This window comes from Canis lupus, chromosome X, assembly GCF_011100685.1.
Source record: "Canis lupus familiaris isolate Mischka breed German Shepherd chromosome X, alternate assembly UU_Cfam_GSD_1.0, whole genome shotgun sequence".
NCBI classification, from domain to species: Eukaryota; Metazoa; Chordata; class Mammalia; order Carnivora; family Canidae; genus Canis; species Canis lupus.
This window is the reverse complement of record NC_049260.1, coordinates 85,221,376-85,240,377: the sequence shown is the minus strand read 5'-3', so window position 1 is coordinate 85,240,377 and position 19,002 is coordinate 85,221,376. Positions and strand designations below refer to the sequence as shown.

General features: G+C 41.1%; 1 pseudogene; it reads left to right on the top strand.

The window, feature by feature from the left end:
• Positions 1-2,398: 2,398 nt before the first annotated feature.
• On the top strand, positions 2,399-2,992 carry LOC119878121 (annotated as a pseudogene).
• Positions 2,993-19,002: the final 16,010 nt, after the last annotated feature.

Here is a 19,002-nt window from a genome sequence, read left to right as displayed (position 1 = left end):
AGAAAAATTTCTCTGATTCCTTTCCATGCTGTTATGGGATTGGATGCCTCGATTCCCAGTCTGCTCCCGACTATAGCAATTTCAGAAATTATTTCCCTGAGCTCAAGCTTCAAGAAGGGTAGCAGACAGAATGCTTTACCAGCAATCGATCCAATGCAACCTCCCTAGAACCAGATGCCACCGGGGATCAAATTGTGTCTGAGGACACAGAGACAGGCACAGCATGGATGTACAAATACAGCTCTGACTCTCTCCCCTAGCTGTTTCTAATAAGCTAAAACCTAGAATCAGAGAGAAATAGACTCCTAAGAAAGGAAATGATGCCATGTTGTCGCACTGGTTTTCTATGAAACCATTATCCCAAGCAATCTGCATGTTTCCTATTTAACTAAGAAAGACTTTACTTTGCACAATGTCAAATGCATTTTAGAAGCCATTATTTATCCATATACCCACTCAGGGAAATTGTAGTCTCCAGCTTGCTTTGTGAGAATTTCCATTCCAGTCTAGCTTACAAAGGGGAGTCACTCCAACTCCAAGCAAATGCTTGACTTACTCAAACCATGCAAACCAAGTGACTGGAGGCCATGTCATAAGTATCTGGTTGTAAATGCCAGTGGGTATAGGGCCTTTTTTTAAAAAAAATATTTTATTTATTTATTTATTCATGAGAGACAGAGACAGAGAGAGAGAGAGAGAGAGGCAAAGACACAGGCAAAGGGAGAAGCAGGCTACATGCAGGGAGCCTGATGTGGGACTTGATCCTGGGACTCCAGGATCATGTCCTCGGCTGAAGGCAGACACTAAACCACTGAGCCACCCAGGGATCCCCTAGGGTGTAGGGCCTTAAAGCACTTCTATATGATGTTGTAATGATGGTTGGTATTTATTGATGCTACGTGTCAGGCATGCTTCCAAGCATGAATTAATTCATGCAATACTTACAAGAACCCTAGGAAGTAGATACTATTATCATCCCCATTTTACAAAAGAGAAGACTGAGTGCCAGAAAAGCAGGTAACTTTACTAATGGGGTATACACTGGGAATTGAAAACAGGTTGTCTGGCTCTAGAGCCTGCTCCTACCATGGAGCCTATTAAGCACCAACCACACAGTAGGCACTTTATAAATAGGAAATGTTGCTGTTAAGAAATTAAACTGGTTTTGAGATGACCATGAACTGATGTTATTAGAGTTCCTCAGAGTTATCATGTCTAGAAGTTTATAATGCTATAATATAATGCTGTCATAAATAATCCCTTTAAGAAGAATTTTCTCATTTTCACAACAACCCTATGAAATAGAATGACTATTATTATTCCCACTTGAGAAATAAAGCAGATGAGGCCCAGGGAGGTTAAGTGACTTGCATCTCATGTTTATGGATCAGAAGACTTAATATGGTTAAGATGGTAATACTCCCTAAACTGATTTACAGATTTAACACAGTCCCTATCAAAATCCTAGTTGCCTTTTTTTCCTCAGAGGTTAACAAGTTGTAAAATTCATATGGAAATGTAAAGAACCAGAATAACCAAAATAGTCCTAAAAAAAAAGTTGGAGCACTCATACGTTTTGATTTTAAAACATACTACAAAGTAACAATAATCAGGACAGTGTGATCTGGCCTAGAATATAGATATAGACACATAAATCAATGAAACAGAATTAAAAATCTAGAAATAAAGCCTTACATTTGTGGCTAACTGATTTTTGACAAAGTGCCAAGATAATTCATTGGGAAAGAATGGTCTTTTCAACAAATGTTTCTAGGACAATTGGATATCCACATGCAAAAGAATGAAGTTGGGCCCCTACCTCACACCATATCAAAACTAATTCAAAATTGCTCACATACTTAAATGTAAGGGCTAAAACTCTAAAATTCTTAGAATAAAACAGAGATGCAAGCCTTCATAATATTGGATTAGAAATTTCTTCGATATGACACCAAAAGCATAAGAAACTCAGGGGAAAAATAGATAAATTGGATTTTGTCAGAATTAAAAACATTTGTGCTTCAGTGGATATCATCAAGAAAGTGAAAGACAACCCACGGAATGGGAGAAAATATTTGCAAATCATATATTTGATATGGAACTTGTATCCCGAATGTATAAAGAACAATTACAATTCAACAATAAAAAGACAAATAACCTAATTTTAAAATGGGCAAAGAATGTGAATAGAAATTTCACCAAAGAAGCTGTACAAATAGCCAAGAAGCACGTGAAAAGATGCTCAACAACATTAATCATTAGGGAAATGCAAATCAAAACCACAAGATACCATTTCACAACCAGAAGGATACCTTTATAAGTGTCCTATACCTATACACCTATACCTATAGGTATAGGGTTTTTTTTTGTTTTGTTTGTTTTTTTTTTTAACCAGAAAATGGCAAGCGCTGGTGAGGACTTGGAGAAATTTGAACCCTTGATGAAATTTGAACACATTGCTGGTGGGAATAGGTTCCTGAAAAACTTAAACATTATAGTTACCATGTGACTCAGTAATTGCACTTCTAGGGATATAGCCAAGATAATTGAAAACATATGTTCACAGGATACATGGGTGGCTCAGTTGGTTTAGCATCCGACTCTTGATCTTGGCTTGGGTCTTGGTCTCAGGGTCATGGGTTTGAGCTCCACATTGGGCTTCATGCTGGGTGTGAAGCCTACTTTTTGAAAAAGAAAACAGAGAGATCAGGACTGGCTGGGATTGCGAAAGGATCAACATACCTCTGGCTAGAGATTTGCTACATCCATCCTTGGAAGAGGAAAAGAAAAAAACAAAAAGAAATGGCTAATTCAATGCCCAAATTCCTATTTTATGGATGTAAAATGTCCAGGTTGCTACAAGATGACCACAGTTTTCAGCCATGCTCAGATGGTGGTTCTTTGTGTAGGCTGTTCAACTGTGTTGTGCCAGCTAACAGAAATAGAGTCCAGACTCACAGAGGGCTGTTCATTTAGAAGAAAGCAACACTAATGATCCACACAACCTCTTGAATTTGTGTTACATCGCAGAAAGCCTTATCAGTTCAGTAATTACAGTTAATCTACCAAGATAATGTAATTATGTTTAATTTTGTAAGGTTTATAGCAGTGATCTCCTATTTTGGTGTCAGTTTTTCAATAAAGTTTTGATTATGGGCAAAAAAAAAGAAAACATATGTTGACAAAAATACTTGTACATGAAAGTTCATGGCAATATAATTTATAATAGCTAAAAAATGGGAAAAACCCAAATATGCATCCATTGATGAATGGATAAAGAAAACGAGTATGTCTATATAGTGGAATATTATTCAGCAATAAAAAGGAATGATAGATGCTACAACATGGACAAACCTTCAAAACATGCCAACTGAAAAAAGCCAATCACAAAAAAACACATATTGTATGATTACATATATATGAAATGTCCAGAACATGCAAATACCTTAGTGGTTGCCAAGGGCTGGCAGGTTTGTGGGAACATGGGGGGCCATTGCTAATGGGCATGGGGCTTTTATTCAGAGTAATAAAAATATTCTGAAATTGGTGGTGATGGTTGCATAATGCTGTGAATATATGTTAAACATTGAATTTTGCACTTTATTTTTAAAAAGATTTTATTTATTTATTTGAGAGAGAGAGAGCATGTGTGTGAGAGAGGGCACGAGCAGGGGAGAGGGGCAGAAGGAGAGGGAGAGGCAGACAAACCCGATGCAGGACTCGATCCCAGAACCTGGGATCGTGACCCGAGCCGAAGGCAGACGCTTAATCGACTGATCCACTCAGGTGCCCAGCCACCCAAAATTTAAAAAAACAATTGAATCTTGCACTTTAAATGGGTGATCTTTATGGCATGTAAATTATATTTCAATAAAGTGACTTGTCAAAAGTCACAGAGTTAATGCACAACAGAGCTGAGACTCATCCAGCACAGCTGTCTCTCACCTGTATTTTGAATCTTCATTAGTTATTCTAAAAATACAATTCTTGTGATGGCCTTGCTCTGATCAAAATCCTCTGGAGGCTTTCTTATCAAAGAGAAAATCCTCAGCATGACACTCAGCCCTGTTTTACCTGGCAATTTTAATTTCCAGTAATAATTCATACCTTAAACTTTGGCTGAATCCTTATCATGGATACTTCCACAACGGTGGAAAGTTTGTATACCTGTCCTCAAGGATTTAAAGTGGCAGTTGGGTTTATAAACCCCATTCAAATCACTGCCATTAGTTATGTAGGCTACAGTTAAAATGAGGCTACAATTAGTGTTGTGGTAAAGGAAGAGAACTTTCTCTTTTTTTAGATAAAAAAATATATATTTATTTATTTATTCATGAGAGACAGAGAGAGAGAGAGAGAGATATGCAGAGACACAGGCAGAGGGAGAAGCAGGCTCCATGCAGGGAGCCTGACGTGAGACTAGATCCTGGGTCTCCAGGATCACGCCCTGGGCTGAAGGCGACGCTAAACCACTGAGCCACCCGGGCTGCCCAGAAGAGAACTTTCGGCTAGTATCCAAGAATATTTGTAGGTAGATGAGGTGGTAGAAGGGAAGGCTTTGTGGAGGAAATAGCATTTGCATTGGGCCTTACCAAGGAAAGTTCTCACTACCCAGCAAAAAGCATAGCCAAAGGCGGTCGATTCCAAGGCAGATTTGAAAAGCAGCAAGTTGTCTGGTTAGGAATAGAGTGGGTATAAAGAGGGGTGGCATGAGAGAAGATGGGAAGGTAAGGTGGAGCCATATCATGGAAGACCTGGATCGCCAACCTAAGGTATTTGGGTTATAGATGGCTGTGGAGTGGAGTGAAAAGACCATGGGTTTGGACACAAACCTGAGTTCAAATCTTGTCTGCATCACTGAGCAGGTCAGTGACTTTCAGTAAATTATTTTTCCTGATTTTATTTTTTTTTAAGATTTTATTTATTTGTTCATGAGAGACACAGAGAGAGGCAGAGACATAGGCAGAGGGAGAAGGAGGCTCCCCGTGGGGAGCCCAGGGTCCAGGACCCTGGAATCATGCCCTGAGCTGAAGGCTGATGCTCAACCACTAAGCCACCCAGGCATCCCTATTTTTCCTCATTTTCAAAGAAGGAATGAAAATAGCTACATCACCTGGGTTGTGAGTAGTGAGTGGAATAAGAGTATCTGTGATGTGTTAGGAGAACCAGTGGTAGATTTGGGGGGGAAGGATGGAGGATCTCTACTTTAGGAAGTCTCATCTGTCAGGAGAGGGAAGCCAAGCTTTAGTTCAAGTGAGAGATTACAGACACTGATGCCAAAACCGCAGCTGCCAAAGGATCCCTTACACTGATGAGATCCCAAAGAAGGGTGGTGATATCCAAAGACTTTTCAGAAGTTGAATCAACGAGACATTTGATGAGCTGCGTGAAGCAAGGGAAAAAGACACCAAAGAGGACCCTGGGCTTTTGAACTTAACTGTGTAAGAATTATGTTGCTGTTAACTGAGCCTGGGAAGTCAGGAGCAGAACAGGTCTGGCATAAGGGTGGAGGAGCTACATTTTGGACTTCTGTGAGGAAATAGTAATTTCATGGAGAGTTGGGGAGAAGAGGAGATTTGGTAGCCATGGGGGAACTGGAGAAGATGCTAAGGTGGTTTTAGGGAGCTGTCAAGTCAGGGGCTTAGGGTAGCCTCAAAGGCACTAGAGCCCTGCCTTGAGAAGGTGCAGAAAGGAAGGTGAGGGTTTTTCAGAAACAATTTGGCATATTGGAAAATGTGCCTCAAGCGGGCAGGACTGTTCCCAAGACAGAAGCAGAGGTTTGAAGAGAAAAACTTCTTCTGGAACTCTTTATTTCCCTATATTACATGGCCCCCAGCAACTAATACAGAATTATAATACAGAACTCCAACTACTAGTGGAGTATCATAGCTCAGCTACATTGCAGGATTTAATACGGTTTTTATGGGCTGGATGGGAACCTGAGAATTAGCGTATAACATTCATTCTACAGGAAAAATGTGTTTTGAGTTCCAAACCACTAAGCCTTTGGAACACATTTCATTTGTGGGACTGCTTGCATTAAAATAATAGTAAGAATCCTGATCCACTGGATTCAGCCTTTCTGAAAAGCTATATGGTATTTAAAGCATATAGGAACCCATCTGTTCTCCATGTGGAGGCTCCAGGATCAGCTTCATCAGCTGGTTGGTGGCTGGTCCAACTGCTCTTGATTAACCCTTGAAGGGATCGTGATTCAGTCTGTTACAGGTGTCAGCTACTTCAGTCATTGCCTCTAGGCTCCCATCTAGGCGGAGGCCCATGGGTCAGTATTTACCTCTCTTACCCTTCTCCAAAGAAAAGTCAGTTGGTAGAAGGGTGCTTTGGTTTAGTTGCCATTCAGCAGGCCTGGGGGCATCATGGGCATTTAGTACCCCTTTCAAGACCTCTCTATACCTCGATGTACAGAATGGCTCTGTAATGTTTTCTGATTGGCAACCCACCATTTTCTACAGTCCTGCCTTGTCAATTAGTCAATTGGCAAGCACCCCTGGTCTCTCAAGGCCCTTCCTCTTCAACATTAGCTTTCTTGCCACCCAGGAGCTAATCTTAGGCAGTTAACTGATGTTGGGGATCACACTACTCCTGAAGGAGGAAGCAACATCAGTCCATACGGCTTATGTCTTGTAGAGAAGCCATTCGCCTTCTGGTGGGGGTGAGTCAGAAGAAAAACACGGGATGTAGAGTATTTCTCAGAAACATTAAAGTAACTCCTTCTGTCTGGACATACTTGTGTCCAGTTTCCCTTTTTCTTCTGCTAGTTTTACCCTCCAAAGTATATTTCCAGAGAGGTGAAATGGTGCCAGATTGGGCTGACTATAGGTACGAAAATTTCAAGGATGGGGTGCCTGGGTGGCTCCAGTGGTTAAGCATCTGACTATTGATTTCAGCTCAGGTCATGATCTCACAGTCATGAGATCGACCCCAGTTTCAGGCTCTGCACTCAGAGAATCTGCTTGAGATTCTCTCTCTCCTTCTCTATCTGCCCCTCCTCCACTGGCTCCTGTGCACACACTCTCTCTCCCAAATAAATAAATCTTATAAAATTTGTCAAGGACAACAGTAGACATCACATTAAAATTAAAATGATATTGTATTTAAGGAGACACATATCAACTGATCAAGCATCATGGGGATCCTTTGAGATTCCTTATTCTGAAACTAATCTCCTCTACTAGATTATGATTTTGATATTTCATTCATTAATTCCTCTGGAGTTACCAGGCACAAAAGGTACTCAATTCTGTTCAGCAGAACTGGTATATATAACTATATATTATATACTCAACTAAGCACCAGGGTATGAATTAGACATGGCCTCTGTCCTCAGGATGTTCATGGTTTAGTGGCAAAAGTAGAAATGAAAATGGATTTCAATATAATGTGTTAGCAACACACACGAGGTACCATAGGTGCAGGTTAGAGGTGCTTAGCCCAACCTGGAAATTCAAGGAAGACTGCCTGAAGGAGATGACATATGAACTGATTCTTGAAGGAATACTTAGGACTAGGGAAAGAAAAGAAGATGGGAGAAGGTGCCTATGCAGAGTAAATGATGTAATCAAAGGTAGTAAGCGGGGATCCCTGGGTGGCTCAGCGGGGATCTTTGGGTGGCTCAGCAGTTTAGTGCCTGCCTTTGACCCAAGGCATGATCTTGGAGTCTCAGGATCAAGTCCCACGTCGGGCTCCCTGCATGGAGCCTGCTTCTCCCTCTCCCTGTGTCTCTGCCTCTCTCTCCCTGTGTCTCTCATGAATAAATAAATAAAATCTTTTTTTTTAAAAAAAAGGTAGTAAGCATCATGAAGTGTGCAAGCAACTAGAAGTCTGAATTATTGAAGTATACTGTAGAGGTGCAGGCACAAATGGCAAAAGGTAGAGCTTAGAAGGTCTGTTAAAGAATTGGAGCTTTCTCCTATAATTATGATGGAGATATTTAAGAATTGAAAGCCACAGGGGTGCCTGGGTGGCTCTGTCAGTTGAGCATCTGCCTTTGGCTCAGGTTATGATCTCGGGGTCCTGAGGTGGAGTCCCAAGTCAGGCTCCCTGCTTAGTGAGGAGTCTGCTTCTCCCTCTCCCTCTGCCCCTTCCCATTGCTTGTGTTCTCTCTGTCTCTCTCTCTCTCAAATAAATAAATAAATAGTATTTTAAAAAACACAAAACAAAAAAGAATAGAAAGCCATGGATTATTTGTTATTCAGAGTCTACATATGAATTTGATGGAAAATTATTCAGAGATCTGATCTGCAAGTCTGAGTGACAGTTTATGGGGGTCAGGAAATCAAGTATATTTACACATACACAGACACATCAGTGCTGTCTGTTGGAAAGATCAGGAACATGGACAGAGACTTATGTAGGATATTGATACAGCATTATTTATAAATGGTGAAAAACTAGAAACCATTTCGATGCCCAGGGATAGGGGAATGATTAAATGAACCAAGATACAGCTACGAGGCAATGAATTAGGCTGCCATTAAAAAGTCATACTTTGGATGGGAGCATTTGAGTGGCTCAGTTGGTTAAATGTCCAACTCTTAGCTCAGGTCTTGATCTCAGGGTTGTGAGTTCAAGCCCTGCATTAGGTTCCACATTGGATGTGGAGCCTACTTTAAAAAAAAGTCATACTTTGGAAGAATGGGTAGTGATATAGAAAATGCCAGTGAAATACAACCTGAAGAAAGCAAGATACAGAGCAGCAAATATGGTCTGATCTCAATTTGAGGAAACACACACATACGTATGCACATATATGAAATCCGTGGGACTTGGTCTGATAATAGGAGATTGTTTTTCCTTCTTTTTATTCTTCTATTTTTTGTAGCATGTTCTACTGTGGACATGTACTACATGCTCTCTATAAAAATAGCACTAAATAATATTATTCAGAAGATCAGAGATATAAACAGTGGAAATGGGGGAAAGCTTCCTGTAGACTCATCTTTTCTCATTTTCCTTCTTTTTTATTGTTGGTCATATTCACTCAATCCATGAGAGACATGGATGATTTGGAGAGGCTTTTATGAAGATTAACAGAGTCGATTAAAGGGCTGGCACACAGAGCTTGTTTAGGGATATTTCAAAGGACTGTGGGGAAGAAAACCCACAGAAATGGCATATGACCAGTCACAACTGGAAGAATTTCAATGGGAAGTTGAAAACTAAAGAACAGAAGATTAAATTGCAGCTGGAGGGATTTAGGCTGGAGCTATTGCAAACAGTCTTGGAGGGCAATTTGTTAAACCAGGAAGTGGGTCACCAAGAAAGGATTAGATACTCAGCGGTGTAGGGTGATTTTCAGTGTAGATTTATTTAAAGGTAGGGGGATAGATGAAATGACCTCACACAATCTTTTTTAGCCAAAAACTCCTAACATGTTGGAGCAGGAGATAATGATGGTGACATATTTTTAAAGGGAGAATGGGCAATTAGAAGTGAATGGGAATGTGAGCCGGTTATGTTTTCATTCCAATCTTCTGCCATGTACATTAGTAAAAGATCTGGGTATCACCAGGGCACCATCGAGTATTATCTATCATCAGCATGTAATGATGATAAATGGAGATTCCTTTTTTCACCTTGGTGCAACGAATGAACCTCCAAAGTGTCTTTTCAGATGAGTCCTTTACTAGCTCTTAAAATATACCATCCCCAAGGACTTCTAAGTGACAGAATCCTGCAAATGGTGAGTCTTGGAACTGGAGCGCTGGGAGATTGGCTCAGGCCCAGGGACCCATTTAGCTGATGCTATGTTCCGAAATCACCCTGATTATAAAGCAGAGCTTCTCAGTATTGGATCTCATGCCAACTCAATGACTGGACTCTGCAAAGTTAATAGGAACTCAGAAAGCCTGTTGCAGCCACTGTAAGTTATTGCTGTCGTTCAGCTGGGGAATTGTTACTGTGAGGTACGGGGCTCTGTGCCTCAGATGAAAACACTGAGCCCAAAGGGAGTGGTGATCTTTCAGCAGGGGAAAAAGACCAAGTACCCCAAGAGCACTTGCGGGTGAGGACCTTCAGTAGTGTAAACTCAGGAGCAGTGAGAAAGCCCCCCTTACTTCTGATGGATTTCTGGGAAAGATGAATGGAGACCTGAAGTCTCTCTAACATGGAAAAGGGAATTCTTTAATTCTTTAATTCTCTAACCAAGGCTAGAGATTGTTTGCAAACACTCTTGGGAGGAGGACTAGAGTGATGGCATAACTCAGCTGCACCAAGGTGAACATGTAGGCAGGGGGCTCTAATGGGTAGGCATTTGTGGTGGAAGCTCTACTGTCTCTTCAGGGATGGTTGTTCAACATGGAAGCAGGGAGAGGCACTGGGAGGGTCTGGGGGACCTATTTTCCTTCCAACATTGGCCCCAGGGCAGCACATTGGTGCAAGTGCATGGGTGCTCCTGTTTGAGTGCACATGGGCACAAACTCATTATATTGCAAGATGATGAAAAAATCATAACACTTGCTGACCACCCAAGTACGCCAGACACTGGACACATGTTCTCCCACCCAGTCCTTATAAAGTCATTATTTATCCCCGTAGTGAGAAAATTGTGGCTCAGAGAGATTAAATTGCTTGTTCATGGTTTTAGAATATAAAGGAGTCTGCAAGTAAGGCCAGGTGGGGGCTGGGAGGTGGCCTGGGCTTCCAGCTTCGATTCACAACATCTCCAGATGAGATTATGGAAATAGCAGTCCAGTTCGTGTGTGCATTAAAGGCATTAATTGGTTAAATATAATCATCTAGAATAATTTACACATTTGGTGACTTCTACTGTAATTTCTGTTGGTTTTATTACAACAAGAGTCTTAATAAAATGAACCTGAGCCTCCCTGGCCCTCTGAGAGGCTCTTCCTCTACTGTGTTGGAGGAGAATCACCACCTGGCTGATACATGATTTCTCTGGAATGCTGATCTGATCTTGTCAATTGCTTAAACTCCTTTGATGGCTTCTAATTTCTTCTATTTAAAGACTGCATTCTTTATCCTTGTCTTTAATAATCTCAACTCACCTGACCTGCCTGATCACATCTCCTGCTACTTTACTTCACACATCTTCTGCGAGCCTGGCCGAAACTTGGACTGGCTGTCCCCCCCCCGCCCCGTGTGTTATGCTCTTTGGTAACTCTGCTGACAGTTTTGGTCCCTCTGCCTGGGATGTCTCCCCCTACTTCCCCACCTGGATAACTGCCATTCCTCCTCTAAAATAGCTGTTTAAAGTGCTGGAAGAAAACCATATCTGAGGGCATCACAATGCCAGATTTCAGGTTGTACTACAAAGCTGTGGTCATCAAGACAGTGTGGTACTGGCACAAAAACAGACACATAGATCAATGGAACAGAATAGAGAACCCAGAAGTGGACCCTGAACTTTATGGTCAACTAATATTTGATAAAGGAGGAAAGACTATCCATTGGAAGAAAGACAGTCTCTTCAATAAATGGTGCTGGGAAAATTGGACATCCACATGCAGAAGAATGAAACTAGACCACTCTCTTGCATCTTACACAAAGATAAACTCAAAATGGATGAAAGATCTAAATGTGAGACAAGATTCCATCAAAATCCTAGAGGAGAACACAGGCAACACCCTTTTTGAACTCGGCCACAGTAACTTCTTGCAAGATACATCCACGAAGGCAAAAGAAACAAAAGCAAAAATGAACTATTGGGACTTCATCAAGATAAGAAACTTTTGCACAGCAAAGGATACAGTCAACAAAACTCAAAGACAACCTACAGAATGGGAGAAGATATTTGCAAATGACATATCAGATAAAGGGTTAGTATCCAAGATCTATAAAGAACTTATTAAACTCCACACCAAAGAAACAAACAATCCAATCATGAAATGGGCAAAAGACATGAACAGAAATCTCACAGAGGAAGACATAGACATGGCCAACATGCATATGAGAAAATGCTCTGCATCACTTGCCATCAGGGAAATACAAATCAAAACCACAATGAGATACCACCTCACACCAGTGAGAATGGGGAAAATTAACAAGGCAGGAAACCACAAATGTTGGAGAGGATGCAGAGAAAAGGGAACCCTCTTACACTGTTGGTGGGAATGTGAACTGGTGCAGCCACTCTGGAAAACTGTGTGGAGGTTCCTCAAAGAGTTAAAAATAGACCTGCCCTACGACCCAGCAATTGCACTGCTGGGGATTTACCCCAAAGATACAGATGCAATGAAATGCCGGGACACCTGCACCCCAATGTTTATAGCAACAATGTCCACAATAGCCAAACTGTGGAAGGAGCCTCGGTGTCCATCGAAAGATGAATGGATAAAGAAGATGTAGTTTATGTATACAATGGAATATTACTCAGCCATTAGAAACGACAAATACCCACCATTTGCTTCAACGTGGATGGAACTGGAGGGTATTATGCTGAGTGAAATAAGTCAATCGGAGAAGGACAAACATTATATGTTCTCATTCATTTGGGGAATATAAATATTAGTGAAAGGGAATATAAGGGAAGGGAGAAGAAATGTGTGGGAAATATCAGAAAGGGAGACAGAACATAAAGACTCCTAACTCTGGGAAACGAACTAGGGGTGGTGGAAGGGGAGGAGGGCGGGGGGTGGGGGTGAGTGGGTGGCAGGCACTGAGGGGGGCACTTGACGGGATGAGCACTGGGTGTTATTCTGTATGTTGGTAAATTGAACACCAATAAAAAATAAATTTATTAAAAAAATAAATAAATAAAGTGCTGGGATAGAATGTGGATGGAGATGGGAAATTCAGTTTAAAGGAACAATATCAGGTTTAACTGCATATAGTCAAAACTGCCCTCGAAATTTACTGAACCATCCCAAAGCACATGTTGCATGGTTTTGTTTATACAGTCTAGTACATAAATATGTATGTGAAAACTATGTATCATTAAACACCAGAATCACATTCAGAGCAGTGCAGTAAAATGCTAAAGCTGTGAGAAGTGGGGAAGGGAGATCCCATGAGGAAACCACAAATATATTTCTGTCTTCTCATGATCACCTAACTCTGGGACTCACTGAATCTTCCTGGTAGCCTGAATGATCAAATTCTCTCTCTCTGCCTCTTCCTTCAATGTAGACTCACCATTGTAATGCTATCTCACTATAGCCAAATATTCTGTGAATCTTTTCCTGACTTCCTTAGACAGTATCAGCCTCATAGAATTCTTTTTAAATCCCAGTGTAATTAACATACAGCATCATATTAATTTCAGGTGTACAATATAGTGATTCAGCTTCATGGGATTCTGTTCCTATCTCTACCAAAGTACCTATCAGGTCTTGTCATAATTATTGAAGTATCTATTCTCCCCAGTGGACTGAGAACTCCTCCAAACATGACCCATATCATCTTTATTTCTCTACTCATAACACCCAGAATGTTTCTTAGCAAAGACAGGACCAGTGAGTGTTTCTCAAAGCATATTCCATTTTGAGCATCACACTCACCTAGGGCACCTCTTAAAATGCCAATTTGTGAAAGAGAAATAACAATTTAAATTTAATTTTTATTTAAGGTTCTGATTCAGCATTCCTTGGGCTGGATCCCAGAATCCCTAGTTTCAAGGCACTTCCCAGGAGATATTGATACAAATGGCCTTTTTTTTCCTATGCATTCTCCATCTATGCCCCTGTGTCCATAGGTGTGACCCCTATTGCCCATAAAGTAAGACATGGGGGAGGTGGGCATCAGAACCGTGATGTAGGGGAGTGTTGATGGCACTGGGAGAGGACAGCTGGGGAGGAATTGGAAGGATGGCTTGAATTTTGCACAGAGATTCTGCATCCTGATCTGTGCACTTGAGTCAGGGTCACTGCAAACATTATATAGTGGCAGTAGTCATCATTCTGGCTCATTCTTTGGTACTCATTTCATCTTTTTCCTATCAAATTGCAGCAAGGCAAGTTGGGAAATTGCTCTCAGCTTAATGTGTAAACCCTATTGGTCTGAGTACAAACCTCTCCCTTTTGCCAGTTATGGTTCAGACACTTTTACCTGCCTGAAATTCAAGTAAAGATTTGTTGGGAATCTTTTAGGAAACATTGTCCTTGCTTTCAAGAGATACGTTGTGGGCATCTGGGTGGCTCAGTGGTTGAGTGTCTGTCTTTGGCCTGGGTCGTGGTCCCAAGGTCCTGGGATTGAGTCCCGCATCAGGCTCCCTGTGGGGAGTCTGCTTCTTCCTCTGCCTATGTCTCTGCCTCTCTCTGTGTCTCTTATGAGTAAATAAATAAAATCTTTTCAAAAAGAGAAAGAGAGATAGGTTGTAAGCCAGAAAATACATGGCTCTGATTGCTGTTGACAATTTTCTCATGACTGTGGGGGAGAATGTAGCCTTATGATAAGAGCAGAAGATCTCTGGATAACAGACTACAGTGATTCAAAGAATCTGGGTCGTTGGTAACATTTTGAAAATTTGTGGTAAAACACACAGAACATAAGATTTACCATCTTCACACCATTTCTTCCTCTTCCTCAACTGAAACTGTATCCATTATCCATAACTCCCCTTTCTCCCTCCCCACCAGCCCTTGACAACCACCATTCTGCTTTCTGTACCTACGAATTCGACTGCTCTAGGAACCTCATATGAGAGAAATCATAAATATTTGTCCTTTTGTGACTGGCTTATTTCACTTAGCGTAATGTTTTCAAGGTTCAACCATGTTGTAGCAGATGTAAAAACGTCCTCCATTGCTAATTCTGAATAAAATTCCATTGTATGCTGATACCACTTATGGTTTATGCATTTATCTGTCTATGGACACTTGGGTTGTTTCCAACTTCTGGCTATTGTGAATAATGTTGCTATGAACACAGGTGTACAAATATCTGAGTCCTTACTTTCAATTCCCTTTGGGTATATACCCAGACGTGGAATTGCTGGATCATATGGTAATTCTACGTTTAATTTTTTGAGGGATCACCATACCGATTTTTATAGCCTTTGCACCATTTTACATTCCCACCAGCAAAAGATGAGGGTTCCATTTTCTCCACTTCCTCACCAACACTGGTTATTTTGTTTGTTTTTCTTTTCAATAATAGCCATCCTTATGGATGTAAAGTGGTATCTCACTATGGTTTGAATTTGCATTTCCCTACTGACTAGCGATTTGAGCGTCTTCTCATGTACTTATTGGCCATTTGTATACCTTCTTTGAAAAAATGTCTATTCGAGTCCTTTGTCCCTTTTTAAATCAGGTGGTTTGGTTTTTTATTGTTGAATTGTACTTGATGATATTTTAAACTGCTGACTCAACCAACCTTGAAGCCTGCTCTGACATTTTGCTCCTACTTATGCAATCTTGTAAACCAACTTGTGGTCAACAGAATAATGGCCCATTGTGTTCATGGTAATTTGTTGTAGCAGCTATGAGAAACTAATACACTACCTGATTGGGTAATTTGTTATAGCAGCTATGAGAAACTAATACACTACCTGATTGGGCTTTTTATTTTTACTTTTAAAATTTAATTTTATTTATTTATTCATGAGAGACAGAAAGGTAGAGACATAGGCAGAGGGAGAAGTAGGCTTCCTGCAGGGAGCCTGATGTGGGATTCGATCCTAGGACCCTGGAATCACACCTTGAGCCAAAGGCAGATGCTCAATCACTGAGCCACCCAGGTGCCCCACTACCTGATTGTTTAAGTCAGAGCAGCCCTTGGGGTTGGTTGATTCAGCAGTTGAAAGGTATCATCAAGTACAACTCAACAGTGGCAGCTGGATGGCTCGGTCGGTTAAGTGTCCACCTTTGGCTCAGGTCATGATCCAGGGGTCCTAAGATCAAGCCCCATGTTGGGCTTCCTGCTCAGCAAGGAGTCTACTTCTCCCTCTCCTGCCCCTGTTCATGCTCACTCTCTCAAATAAATAAAATCTTTTTTTAAGTCCAATTCAACAATAAAAAAAATTGCCTGATTTAAAAAGGGGCAAAGTTTTTCTGTTATTTATAGTCAGGAGCATCTTAACTGGTACATCAGGTAAATCAACCATAGAATAGCTGATCCCAGGATTTCAGTGAGTTCTAACTGCACAGCAACCATGTTTAGGGAGTTTGATAATAGGCAGTCATTGCATAATAGGGGACTGGTAAGGAAAAGAAATTCTGATGTACATTATGGTTAGAGAACAACTGGAATCACACTCTAACATTTGGTTAATGAACGAATGATTTTTTTTTGTTTAATTTGATTATTGGTATTTATAATTTCCTCCCCAGTTTAATGATTCTGTCATACTGACCTTCGGGGGCTGTATATTCTTCACTAGACTCTAGGTTGACGTGTGTTTGAGAGTGAATATGCATAGAACTTGATTATTCCCCCAGAGGCTTATCTTATAAACTTAGACTTTTTTTCCAAACGCTCTCTTGCTTCCCTAAGGGACCTTCTCCTTCCCTGTTATTTGTTGTTCAATCACTAGGCTGAGCTTAGTGCCCAAACAACAGATCTTTCTCATCAGGTCCCAGAGGAAAGAAGCCAAGTCCATTCACCTTGGACCCCCAAGTCCCCAGATCATTAATAAAATATACACTGTGTAAGCTCCCCGGGTCCAGGTTCTGATTCCATATTGGATGGGTAGAAGTCCTTGCCTTAAAACAAACCAAAAAACCAAAACAGACAGGCTTGTTTCCCTTGCTCTCTTCATGTCTAGAATTCATGTTAAAATAGGGCTTCCTGTCTTTATTCTCAGATGAGAGTGTGGGAAATTACAAAGGAGTGCTGAAAAGATTATAAAAGACCCTGCAGCTTACTTTGAAGGGAGAAGAACAACCTTCTGGAAAACCTATAAGCCATCCCTGTGCCTAGAAATAAAGCTGTTTCCTGGAATAAGATTTTCCATTAATCAGGTATCTGTCTTCCCATGATGAGCTCTGGTCAACTGGAGATGCAATCATTTTTCTTTCCAGGATAGCTAATGATCCAAGTTGTGAAGCCTTCACACCCCTTGTGTCTCCCCAGTCACCCCAGGCTGCTGGGCTTGTGGACTCCTCACAGCAGGTCAATCACTAAAGCAAAAATATTGTCCTTGACAACTGCCACTCAAAAATCATAAGAAATTGTGTATTTCTGTGAAAACAAGTCTCCTATGACCTGCTTAACTCCAAACTCCAGGGCTCAAGAGGTAAAGCAGGCCTGTGCATGTGGGTCTGCCCCATCACATGTCCTTCAAAGTGAACTTCAGATGCAGAACTTAACTATAAGTTTGTGTTTTGAAGGAAGACAGGTGTGGGTTCAAGGTTTGACTCTCGTCCAATACTAGCTGAAAGTCATTTTGAGGTTGTGTAACCATTCCAGGCCTTGATGTCATTATCCATTAAATGGGAATAACAGGATTTACTTCACAGGGTTGTTGTGAGCATTCAATGAGATCACATGTATACAAATACTCAGTAAAGGTGAAGGGAATTGGGAAAATGTTTGTTGTGGTTGCTTGGGGGAAATCATAATTTCTGACTGCAATTTTACTATAAACTCTTGATGAACAGCTCTGGAACTCCAACTCAAATTCTATAAGCAGAGAGCACAGATCTTGCTCTTATAGTATTTTACCAACTCACTGTTTTTCAGTTCTGTTAACTCTGAGTTAACAGATTATTTTAGGGAGAAAGCAGCTTGTCTGCAGCGAAGTAAGTATTAACTCTACCAGGTATCAGGTTACTATTTAATGTAGAGGATCCTACTTCTCATTTGGCCAGTCATTCCATTCCAATTGTGTCATCTCTCATCCCAGTGAACCCCAGGGCTAGCTTGACCAGGCTGGCTGAACAGGTGGCCCCTTCCTCTCCCATTGCTTCATGTGTTATTTTATATCACCTTCATCTTGTGGGAATGTTAAGGTTCAAGGGGAATATGAATCTGTCCCTGCTTGAACTACAGACTATAGAAAGATCAAGGTCTATTCCATTCTACTTCCCAGATAGTCCACTAATATCAGTTTCCTAATCCAAAAGAGGCATATGGGATCATCTAAATGATCACAACAACCTCTAAGAGTGCCTAACGTACACCCCAGAAGTGAGTGAAAAAGAGCTTGGTCTTATCATTCAATAGGAGGTATAATAGACCTTAAATCAATATCAGATCTCAGCACCTGTGCCTTTCTAGCATCACTTCGCCTTAACCTGGTAGTTAGAAAGGAATACATATACATATATATGGCTCAGATGAATAAAAAAGTAGCAAAGACATAAACCCACAAACCCCTCCTACTTGGGATGTTATTTCAGCTACTTGTAACAGAGACCCAAACTGACAGTGGCTTCAAGCAAATAGATGTTTCCTCCTCACGTTATAGTTTGGAGTGGCATTCCAGGCTGCATGGCAACTCTGCCGCATGAGGTTGTCTTGGGATCCAGACTCTTACTATCCTGTGGTTCAACCGATCCTAGAGTATTCCCCTGGTCCACATGGCTCACCAAGGCTTGTCAGTCCCCATGAGACTCTTCCAATTGTGAAATCCTTAAAATCCTTTAATAGTGTTTGGTAAGTAGCTACTGTTCTGAAACTCCTACTTATACCCTGGCTGGCCCATCCCCTCCTGTCCTTCACTATACTCCCCATCATCTAGCAACTAAAGGGTTAAGGCCTGACCCTGCTCCAGGGCTAAGCCATGGTTCATCCTAATGGGTTAGAGCAGGCCAATACAGATGGTAACCTATTTTGAGTCTCACTCCTGTGCTAAAGATAAGGGATGCGCCAGCAGGAAGTGGACTCAGGATTTTTCAATTACTTGATCATATATACCTGAGACCTAGGATTAGCAAGCATCCCACAAACCTGGTCATGCCTGACATTTTCATTTCTCTCTAAAATGTGAGAGGTTTTCTTGCAATTAAGTCAGGAAGCAAAAAAAAAAAAAAGTCAGGAAGCTGGCAAGAAAGGGAACCAGTAACGTCATTAATCAGGTATAAAGATACAATGACAAGGAATGACATCCTGATCCACGTCAAAGGGAAATTTAAGAGAGAC